The 11,417-nt window shown below is 39.2% G+C and overlaps 1 long non-coding RNA gene across 1 annotated transcript; it reads right to left on the bottom strand.

Moving 5' to 3' along the window:
• Positions 1–1,478: 1,478 nt before the first annotated feature.
• LOC143982779 (uncharacterized) lies at positions 1,479–5,494 on the bottom strand. Its single transcript, XR_013274508.1, has 4 exons — positions 5,180–5,494; positions 4,938–5,052; positions 4,561–4,681; positions 1,479–3,757 (listed from the first exon to the last, which is right to left on the bottom strand). It is a non-coding gene; the product is annotated as an uncharacterized LOC143982779 (long non-coding RNA).
• Between the last annotated feature and the right edge of the window lie 5,923 nt (positions 5,495–11,417).

Raw genomic sequence — 11,417 nt, forward strand, 5'->3', positions numbered from 1 at the left:
TTACTGAGATATTTAATTGTCGACATGCATAAATTACAGCTTGTATATTGTGGTCAGAATATCCTGATGTGCTTAACATTAATTTACTTTTATTGTTAAACATTTTGGTAGTCAAACAATTTGGATGCATACTTTCTTCTCTACAGTGATGTATGGCGAGTCTTGGTGTACCTTTGGTGGCTGACTGAGTATGACAGAGTAGTGTTTCAAGCTTGCCTGGCTTGTATGTTTGCTTGCAAACTTTCTTACAAACTTAACACTCCAGGGTAAAAACTGAATACTTTTGCCAGTTTAGTGACAAAAAGAGATCTACACTCTTGGCAGCTTTTGAAAATTATGGCAAGCTGAAGACTGGAACTAAAATGTAATTTTTATTAAGATTAAACAAGAAATAGCTTATGAGAAAGTGATATGTTACAGTCCATTTTTTGAACAAAATTTAAAGTGTTCATTTAATGGTTAGAGAATTGTGCAGAAACTGTTATTCTGAACTTTAGAAAAGCAACTAAATACACAAATTAAATACATATATGGAAGGTGCTTTAGCTGCCAAATGAATTATATTTCTGCCTTTTTAGTCCTGAGTTTTACACCTGCTAGACAGGCTCAGTAAGGTTGGTGACCTGACATTTCTCATCTAAGCAACACAATTTGGCCACCTCTCTACTTTCCAAACATATGACTGGGCAATGAATCAATAATGGTTGCTCACTCTGCTCCCTCCTCATGTCTGTTGGTTTCTTGTGAGCATATATGCTTACAGCAAACCTGATTTGATTGGTCCCTAGTGTTGCCCCTACCAGTCTTAGTTCTGCTGTAGAGGGGACAACAACTAACACTAAGTCACATTTATTGATATATGAAAATGGTGGCATTGTTTTGTTATACCGTCTTCGGGTTTGATTTTAATGTGAATTTCTGCCATGGGGAAGGTTTTATCAGACAAATGGTTTTTGACACCAGGAAACCTTTGTCATCTTGTGGCTTGTTTTTTTATTTATTTTGTGGGGAATCTTGTAGTAAATAAATTTGGAGTACGGAGTATTTAACGACTTGCCGGCCAGCTGCCGCATATTTACTGTGGCAATGTGGGGCTATTGCACGAAAAGACGTACGTGTACATTGTTTCATTCAATAGCCACTAGATGGCCCCATTACGCAGCCAGAGGTGTGATCGTGCTATGATTGGCTAGCAGGGATGTCAATCAACTGGTCCGGCGAACCTGATGTTCACCTGCCACCAGCGATCATCCCTGGGAGAGGCAGAAAGATGATCTATCTATGTAAACAAGGCAGATCGCCGTTCTGCAAGAGGACAAGATGGAGATCCCCGGATCTCTTTCTTCCCCCAATCAGTGCAACCCCCCCCCCCCCCCCAGTTAAAACAAAAAGGAAAGGAGTAGTGGGACTTATATGAGGCTTGTCATTAGGAATGATGATGCATACAAAAAAATAAATGTATTAATTTATTTGCACAATCACATTGGACATTCCATATCTTATAAAACATGTTAAATCAATGAGCAATGATGCAATACAATCAAGATACTCACATATTGAATATAACTGATGCAATAAGCATTACAATTGATCAAGGAACATGATTAGTATAGTGAACGCACACAATTGATAATACAGATCATCAAACAGACATAGTTGATAAAATAAATTCATAAGTTAAACATACATTTGTTGGCGAATATAAACAATTGATTATGATACATGAAAATAAGACAGACTTTTTGGCACCCTTGGATTGAGAGACTCAACGTGTTTCATGGCATTACAGCCACTCATCACTAGTATAATGCGAAGGTAAACTAAAAGATGGATAGATAACTATTATTTATGATGCCAGTAACTTGTCAGTTACTTACAAGTCCCAAGCCAAGCCCATGTTCAAACCGGAGTTAAGGTGGGAGACCCCCCCAAAAACAGACCAGAGGGAATCAGCCAAAGATACGCCAGGTCGCCACAATACAGTCCCTGTACAATAAAGTGCACTTGTCATTCTACAAAAACAATCGTAAAAAAGGGGGGAGGGGGAGTTTGAATAGAGGAAACAAAATCTAAATAAAAATAGTTGGAGCTAAGTGAACCACCTTAGTGTACCCACAAAGGGAGGGGGAAAGGAAAGGGAAAAAAATGGGAGGGGGGGGGGGAGAAAACTAACATGTGTGTGAAAATAATGGATGGATAAATAAACAACAATGGTGCAAGCCAATTAAAGTGCTAACAAGCAATCCAATAGGAGTGCTCAAGGAACAATTACCAATATGTGTGAACAGAGCCATAGAATGACCCCTATTTACTTGAGTGTGAAATAGCATAGGTTCTGCATGAATGAGATCCCTTCCTGGTGATAGGAACCTGTAGAGTGGTCTGCTGGCTAGCTCAGACTGATAAACCCCTGGTCCAGGGCAGGTCCCCACCAATGTCATGCCTAGACGCCTTAGCAGTGGGGGGAAGGTGAGAATCAGCACACACCCACCTTATCTGCGGAGTGAGATTGAATTCCGAAATCACCACAGACACTGCATCACATGGCGCTGCAAGCGGGACGCGTCTTGCACGACCCCGATGCGCATGGGTCAATCCCCGCCCCTACCACAATGAACAGGGATGAGGAGGAGAGAAAAAAACTGCGTATCGAAACCCTGGAAGTCGAACAAAAATCCCAAGACCCACCGCCCATGGGCTGGGCTGGCTAACAAAAAAGAAAGGAGGAGGGCACCCCAAAGAACCTAATAAGTCTCTATTGGCAAGAGAATTGATTTACAGTTAGTAAGCAGTAGGGACACACTTAACCCCCTTTGATCCCCCAATGTTAACCCCTTCCCTACCAGTGTCATAAGTGCAGTAACAGTGCACTTTTTTTTAGCACTGATCACTGTATTGGTGTCACTGGTCCTCCATAAAGTGTCAGTTAGATGTCCGATTTTTCCTGCGCAATGTCGCAGTCCTGCTAAAAATCATGGATCACCGCCATTACTAGTAAAAAAAATATATATTTTTTAAAAATAAAAAATATTGCATAGTTTGAAGACTCTATAACTTTTGCGCAAATCAATCAGTACACACTTATTGGGATTTTTTTAACAAAAATACGTAGCAGAATACAGATTAGCCTAAATTGATGAAAAAATTGGATTTTTAAAATGTATTTATTGGCTGTGTTTTATAGCAGAAAGTAAGACATATTACATATAAAATTGTCACTCTTTTTTTGTTTATAGCGCAAAAAAAAACACAGAGGTGATCAAATACCACCAAAAGAAAGCTCTATTTTTGGGAAAACAGACATCAATTTTATTTGTGTATGGCATCACACGGTTGCACAATTGTCAGTTAAAATAACGTAGTGCCGTATCTCGCAAAAAATGGCCTGGTCATTAAGAGGGTAAAACCTTTCGGTCCAGAAGTTGTTAATTATTTACCATGTGCTCACTAGATCAAAAAACATTTCTGTTTCAGTTTGTTAATCAATTAATAACAATACAATTGAAAGCAAGCATTTTAAGAAGCAAATTCATGCTTGTCACAAATGTATTAGCTGCGGAGGATGTCACCTTCGAGATATTTTACTGGAGGCACATAAATTGATGAATGTCATGTTTTGACTTTATGGGTTCACATAAAGATCAATCTAAAGTAAAATGTGCTGTGAATTTCAGTAACCCCAGAATGTCCCTTGTTAATCGTACTGATGACTGAAATCGGAATCATCCGCCGCTGATCATACGGATAATTTGAACATCTGTAGAGGCAATCAAATTCTCAATATATTGCCATGATGGCTGCCCATATTGGAAATGATCTAGTCTATGGCAATTATTCCTACACTAATTGTTTCCCATTCTGTTTAACAATGTGGAAAGAAAACTCATGAGCTTTAAAAAACGCAACAGACTTCTATTCTAAATAAACATATTTCTTTTTAAAGAATATGAACACAGTAAACTGGCACAATTTTAATTAGCATTGATGAGCAAAAAATGGCATTTATAAAAATTACAATGCATTTCATGGTTTTAGGTTTAAGCAGAAGTAAACCACCAGAGAAAATGACATGTTTCGGGCCCCCAGGATCTTTGTGCCATAATGTGCAAGAATGCACATCATTCTTGCCCCTTATGGTGCTTTTATCTTCACCATGTCCTTTTTGGGGGGTTTGGAGTTTTATGTCATCTTAAATTGCCCACACTGGAATGTTGTAACTCCTGCATAGCACCTGGGATTTTCTTCGACCTGACAAAAAATCATGCTAAAGCTGTGCCTGCTTTTATCCTTCTCTTGCAAGGTTTCTCCAACCTTGCCAGGCAGCAGTCTATCTACAAATTGTTCCTTCAGTTATCCATCTGTACAACACAATCTGGTATTGCAGCCGAATTAGGTGGACTGCTTCCCTCTCAAGTACTTCTACCAGTCACCACAGTTGTCTGACATGACCTATCCTGTTCATAGATGCCAAGTTTAACCAAGTTTAGGTGTACAGTTTAATTTGATGATTTTTTAACTAGCACTCAGGTTGAAGGTCAGAGTTTGAGGTTTCCAACTCACCCTGGTCCGTACATTTACTCTACTAAACCACTGGACTTCATACAATCGTCATTTCCACTCACACAGCCAGGATCCAGAAACCAGGCTGAATGATCAGAGAGTACTTGTAACTTGCAGTTCACTAAACAGGTGCAAAGTTAGAAGCAATAAATTAAAACATGTTTAGGATTGCAAAAAGCATACATAAATTGCAGAATAGTAAAAAAAAACTGATTATGAAAGCTGCACAAACATGGACTCTTAATAACAATTTTTTTTGACTCATTCAGTGTAACACGGGGCTGCATAGTATAGTCTCTATAAGGCTCTTGAACAATAGAATGTCTAGCTGAGAATCAATACTTCACTAACAGTTCAGAACATAAACGGCTACTTACGATTATCCTAAATAAATAGTTTATACTCCGTGAAGTCCAGGGTAGCTCTGCTAACACAGGCAAACAGCTGGAGGTATCCATGGACACTTCTGTTATTTGAGGAGCCAATACTGGCCTTTAGAAAATACAAAGTGGAAGGGACAGTCTAAGCATTGCAACATAAAGGGAGATATGAGCACACAGGCTCATGGTGCAAATAATGTTTGTAAATTGGATAAATCAAATATAATCAATACACTTACAAGTGTGGACAGAACATAAGCATCTAGAATCCTACTGTATGGAGCCCTGAACAGGGTCACATCCGAGCGCAAAGATAGATGGATCGTCCACAGGATGGATGGATGAGTACCTCCACGAGCACTGGCTCACCACGCTACTGCCAACAAGCTGTGAGCAAGCCGCTCACTGACTCCAGGCAACCACATTGTGTCCCCTTACAGTCTGTTCAATCAGAAGCTCCCCCTGGATTAAGTGGTTGAGGCTTCCATAGCCTTGTCCTGATTGGCCGGCACCAGTGAGCGGTTTACTTGCAGCCTGTCGGCAGCTGTGTGGTGAGCCAGCGCTTGTGGAGATATTCATCTATCCATCCTGTGGACAATCCATCTATCTTGCCGCTCGGATGGGACCCTGTTCAGTGCTCCATACAGGAGGATTCTAGATGCTTATGTTCTATCTACACTTGTAAGTGTATTGATTGTATTTCCTTTATCCAATAAACAAATGTTATTTGCACCATGAGTCTGTGAGCTCGTATCTCCCTTTATGTTTCCACAGCTGTCAGTTCCCCGCTGATTACAGAGCTACAAGGAGAGTGGCGTTGGATAGACATTTGATTAACTCTTTTGCTGGAGCATTTCCTTGGACATTTCTCCTTGGACTGTGTTTTTGTTTTTTGTTTTTTGGACTCCTTACACTCTTTAGCGCAATCCTGTATCTTTGTTTATTATGCATTGCAACACATCGTTTATGAGAGCAATCAGGGCAGCGGACATAGAATAATAAAAGCAAATAGCAAAAGTAGATTAAAGTAAAATAAGTTCTTCAACTAAATCTGTAGTAACAGAACGTGTAGGCCCCAGAAAAGATAGACGTGGAAAGTTGGCCACAAATGATAGGAAGAAGGCAGATATAATAAATTACTTTTTCACTTAAAGTGTCACTAAACCCACATCATAGAAAACTATCAATAAATGGTGTATTACATGCTGTTCACAGTCACTCAATCACTATGAGATTTGTTTTCTGTATTCTGCAAAAAACCTGGTTAATCCTTCTGCTCTTTATCTCTCCCTTCTTATCCATGTCCATCAATTCAGCTAAATGGCAGCTATGCACATGCTCCGTTTTCAGTAAGTTTCTATGCTGAGCATTTCCTCCCTATCACATCTGAGCAGCACCATATGACTATAGAGTCACACATGTGGGCATATACACAGTGGTAAATAACAGATCACTCGCTCCCCCCTCCTCCATGCCCACTAACCAGCTAAACACAATGGGGGTGGGATATTATATGTAGATTAATGGAGGCTTCACCTCCCTCTCATTCTAAGACACAGGCTGGAAGGGCATGACATGGGCTGTGACTGGCAGAAATCAACCCACACCATGTTATTACCAAAAAATAATAATTTGATTTCAAATATATATTTTTATGGCAATTTACAACAGTTTCTTGATATTAACTATTTATTTTTACTCTGTATTCCAAAGGCTGTTTATTTATTTATTTTCATTTTTTTTTACTTTGAACATGTGACCAGCAGCAGAGGACAAGAAGCTCCTCCTGCTTATGTTTCTGTGCAGACAGGCTCAGAGAGATCTGGCTCATGTGACAGCTATATATCACTTAGGAAAAGGGTACTTAGATTTTTTAAAATTAAAATAAAAGCTGTGCCATCATCCATACACAGATACAGAAGAGACAATGTAAATTAAACAGTGTGTGTTTCGTATCACTTTAAGTTTATAAAAGCAAAGAGATGAGTTTGATCGTCAGAAAAGTATTGCTAAAAACATTTTACTGAATGTACCTCTGTAGCTGACAGAAAATCTGGTCCAACATAGACTAGAAAAACTTAATGTGAATAAATCACCAGGACCAGAAAGTTTACACTCATGAATCTTCAGGGAGCTTATTCCTATTATAGCTATGCTGCTATTTATATTTTTTAAAGACCATTTACTAACTGGAATGGTACCAACTAATTGGTGTAAAACAAATATGGTACATATATTTAAAAAAAGGAGTGGGATGTATACCAGGAAATTACATACTAGTCAGCCTAGCAACAATAGTATGTAAAGTATTTGAAAAAAAATGTCTGCAAAATATTCATTAGGTGGGGCATCTTTGAGAGAATTGATGATGGAAAAGATTTGAGTGTCCTTGAAGATCACAGACTTATAACATGTAATCCCAAGCTGTAGCCAACAAAGCTTGCAGAATATTCTCATATATTAAAAACACATATATTTAAGAGATAAATCAACAACCCATTTACTAAACACTAGTTTGGTCTCATCTTGAATATACAGTTCATTTTTGGTCACCAATTTGCAGGAAGGATGTACTTGAACTAGAAAGAATTCAGCGAAGGCAACGCAACAATAAGGGGGGCTAGAGGACCACAACAACGAGGAACAATTACAAAAATCACACTTAGTCAATCGAGAGAAGAGGGCCTTAATCTCTTCACCTCTGGAACAATTTTTTTTATTTTTCTGGACATTTTAAAATCTGCATTTTTACCTGTAAATTTATTTTAAAATTATAGAGCATTACATATTTTCTGAACACAGCAGCCCTGTAGAATAAAAAGATGGTAGTTGCTATTGTTTTTATCTCATACAATATTTGTTCAAATGTTTATCCACTCTATATTTTCTGGACAAAAATACATTAAAATTCTTTTTAGTGCACACAAACACAATTGAATGCACATTTTTTGTATAAAATAAAAGATGAGGTAGTGTTGAGTAAATAAATACCAAATATATTAAGCCTCAAAAATGTGCACCCACAAAATACAGTACCCAACATGATCAATTGGCGACGCTTTAAATACCTTTACAGCTGGGAAGTTTGGAGTTAACTGTAAATGAGGGACCTAGAATTATTGCTTCTACTCAATATGTGTTGCATAATCATTTACCGTATTTATCGGCATATAACACGCATAGGTGTATAACATGCAGCTTAATTTTAGGTGGGAAGTTTCAGGAAAAAAAGTAAAACTTTAAATGAATAACTTTGAAGCAAAATAAGGGTCAGTGCCCATCAATGCAGCCTCACCATTGTCCATCTGCAGCCTAACCAATGCCATCTCCAGCCTCACAATTGCCCATCAATGCAGCTTGATCAATGCCCATCTTCAGTTAGACAATTGCTCATCAATGCAGCCTGATCAATGCCCATATACAAAAGAAAAGAAAAACACTGCGCTAATTCGATAGTGAATACAAAAAAATTGTGGAACTGCAATATTCTTGTGAAAAACACAGCCAAGCTGCAAGCACATAAACAAACCAAGTTCAAATTACCATATATAAATAAGTGTAGCGCTTAAAGTCACCTATATCTATAAGTGGAAATATACATTTAAAGAAAACAAACAGGTGGTAATGATAAAAAAATGATATCAAAAATATGTATAAACAGTCACAAAATTTATCTCTGTAAATCTCAAAGTGGTGCATCTGGGACTTTTTGAGGTTGTCAGATGGCATTCATGACAGAATAATCATGACATAATAACTCGCAACCTTCTCAGACCTCAGAACCTCTTGAGAATGGATTATAAGCAGATTAAATAAGGTAGGTACTCTTACCAGATGGGTTGACACATCCACCTTATAGTAGTGTGTCATACGAGCTTATGGGGGGGCTCCAGCCACACACCCCAATATACCGGCTGAATGATGTTTTCCCCTCGAGATTCCTTGTGATTTCCAGATGGAAAAGGTGGGTGAAGTTTCCAAACCGTGAATCGCTGTAGGACTTGGTGCCAGAAATCTCATAAGGAGTCACAATATGGGGGACAAAGCATAAAAAACGCCTTGCATGGTGAAATACAACCAATGACCAAGATATTATTTGCCCGGGATATGTACAGAAACCCTGGGAGCTGTGGGAAATTGAGTTAAAGGGGCATCTGGTGTAGGATGCATGGTGAATAAATGGGCACTCCATTACACATTTTTGACAGAAGAGACATACAGGTGGAGATTTACTAAAACTGGAGCACTCTGAATCTGGTACAGCTAAGCATGGTAGCCAACCAGCTTTTAACTTTAGCTTGTTCAATTAAACACTTCAGCTCTGGAAGGTTTATCCCCCTTCATGACCAGGCCATTTTTTGCAATATGGCACTGCATTACTTCAACTGACAATTGTGTGCTGTTCGATGCTGTACCCAAATAAAATTTCTGTAATTTTTTTCCTACAAATAGAGCTTTCTTTCTATAAAACATATCCAATAAAAAATGTAATCAAATTTCTTCATTAGTTTAGGTCAATATGTCTTCTATATGTTTTTGATAAAAAAAAAATCCCAATAAGTGTATATTGATTGGTTTGAGCAAAAGTTATATCGTCTACAAACTATGGGATAGAATTTAAATGTTTTATTTATTTTTACTAGTAACAGTGGTGATCATCCAATTATAGTGAGACTGTGACATTGTAGCAGACAAATTGGACACTAATGCCGTGTACACACGGCCGGACTTTTTCGACAGCAAAGGATTCGTTCCGTCGGACAATTTGATCATGTGTGGGCTTCATCGGACCTTTGCTGTTGAAAAATCAGACAGACTTTAGATTTAGAACATGTTTCAAATCTTTCAGATGGACTTGAGTCCGGTCAAAAAATCTGTTTGTCTGTATGCTAGTCTGATGGATGAAAACTGACACTAGGGCAGCTATTGGCTACTGGCTTTGAACTTCCTTATTCTAGTCTGGTCGTACGTCATCACGATCAAATCCGTCAGACTTTGGTGTGAGGCCAAGTCCGTTCGTTCGAAAAGTCCAACGAAGTCTGCCGAAAGTCCGTCGGACCTAGTCTGCCGGAAAGTCCGGTTGTGTGTACATGGCATAAAGGCCCCTTTCACACAGGACTTGTCTGTATTGCTGGACTCCACTTGCTCAGTAGGGATGGATCTTTTGATCTCTGCTGAGCAGGCGATCTGCCAGACCATCCGATTCGTCAGACGAATGGAAAATAGAGTTTCCATCCGTCTGGATTTCACAGACAGGATTGGATCTGATATCGGCAGATGTCAGAGGACATGTCACAGATGACATACGTCGCTCCATAGAGATGAATGGAGCATCCAATCAGATCCACCTGAAAAATGAATAGGTGGCCCTGATCGGACAGCATGTGTGAAAGGGGCCTTAGTGACACTTTTTTGGGGACCAGTGACACTAACACAGTGATCAGTGCTAAAAACATGCACTGTCCTAATGACACTGGCAGGGAAGGGGTTAACATCAGGGGCAGTCAAACAGTTGAATGTGTTCCTAGGGAGTGAATACTAACTGTGGGGGATGTGCTTTTACTGTGAGAAGGCAGAGATCCGTGGTCCTACTTAGCAGAAACACAGGATCACCACCTCCCCTTCTCACAGAACGGCGATCTGCCTTGCTTACGGCAGACCACTGTTCTGCTTCTCTTGGGAACAACTGGGGGGTCACGGCAGGCTGGATTCACTGGGGGGTCCGCTGGATTCACTGATTGGCTCCAGCTCTTTAATCACAGTGAGAGCAGGTCGCCGACAAAGCGTGTGCACACCCCAGATCTGGAAATGCAGAATCACATAAAGGTACCTGAGTCTGCCCAGAGCGACCGCCCTGCAGCAGTAAATGTATGTGGGACAGCCGGCTTCTGATTAAGCTTAAACAATAAAACCTGGAGGCTGATTGGTTTCTATGCAGAGCTGTATTAGATTTTGCACTCTCCAGTTTTAGTAAATCGCCCCCGCAGAGTCTATTTTGTAATAAAAAGCCTATCTGTCAGCATTTTTTAAAAGGAGTTTACTTTTGGAACACTGCAACACCAGCTGTTGAAGCTCCTGATTGCTGTTCACCTTACTTAAAATATTTGTTGTTCAGTCGATATAAATGCCACAGGGAATGGGTTAATCAGAACGTGAGAATGGTGTATGAAATATCTACTGTACTTAAAATCAATTACTATAAAAAAAAGAAAAACAATAAAAACAAAAATATAACTTGATAAGGGAAAGACAGGCATATTGATTTAGAGATAAAAGTGACACCTGTCTGACACAAACAGTAAATAGCAAGGGAGAAGGTTATATATGAGTGTGTACACACTGCAATAATACCGCAGCACAACATGGATCAAACACAAGAATCTCAACAGAAATAAGTCATAACGGAGCACAAACAAACTTAATAAAACGTTAGCTTCTTCCACGGAAAGAGAATCAGATTCCCATGACAATAATGGC

Source organism: Lithobates pipiens, unplaced genomic scaffold, assembly GCF_037356315.1.
Source record: "Lithobates pipiens isolate NorthernLeopardFrog02 unplaced genomic scaffold, aLitPip1_a1.2 Scaffold_16, whole genome shotgun sequence".
NCBI classification, from domain to species: domain Eukaryota; kingdom Metazoa; phylum Chordata; class Amphibia; order Anura; family Ranidae; genus Lithobates; species Lithobates pipiens.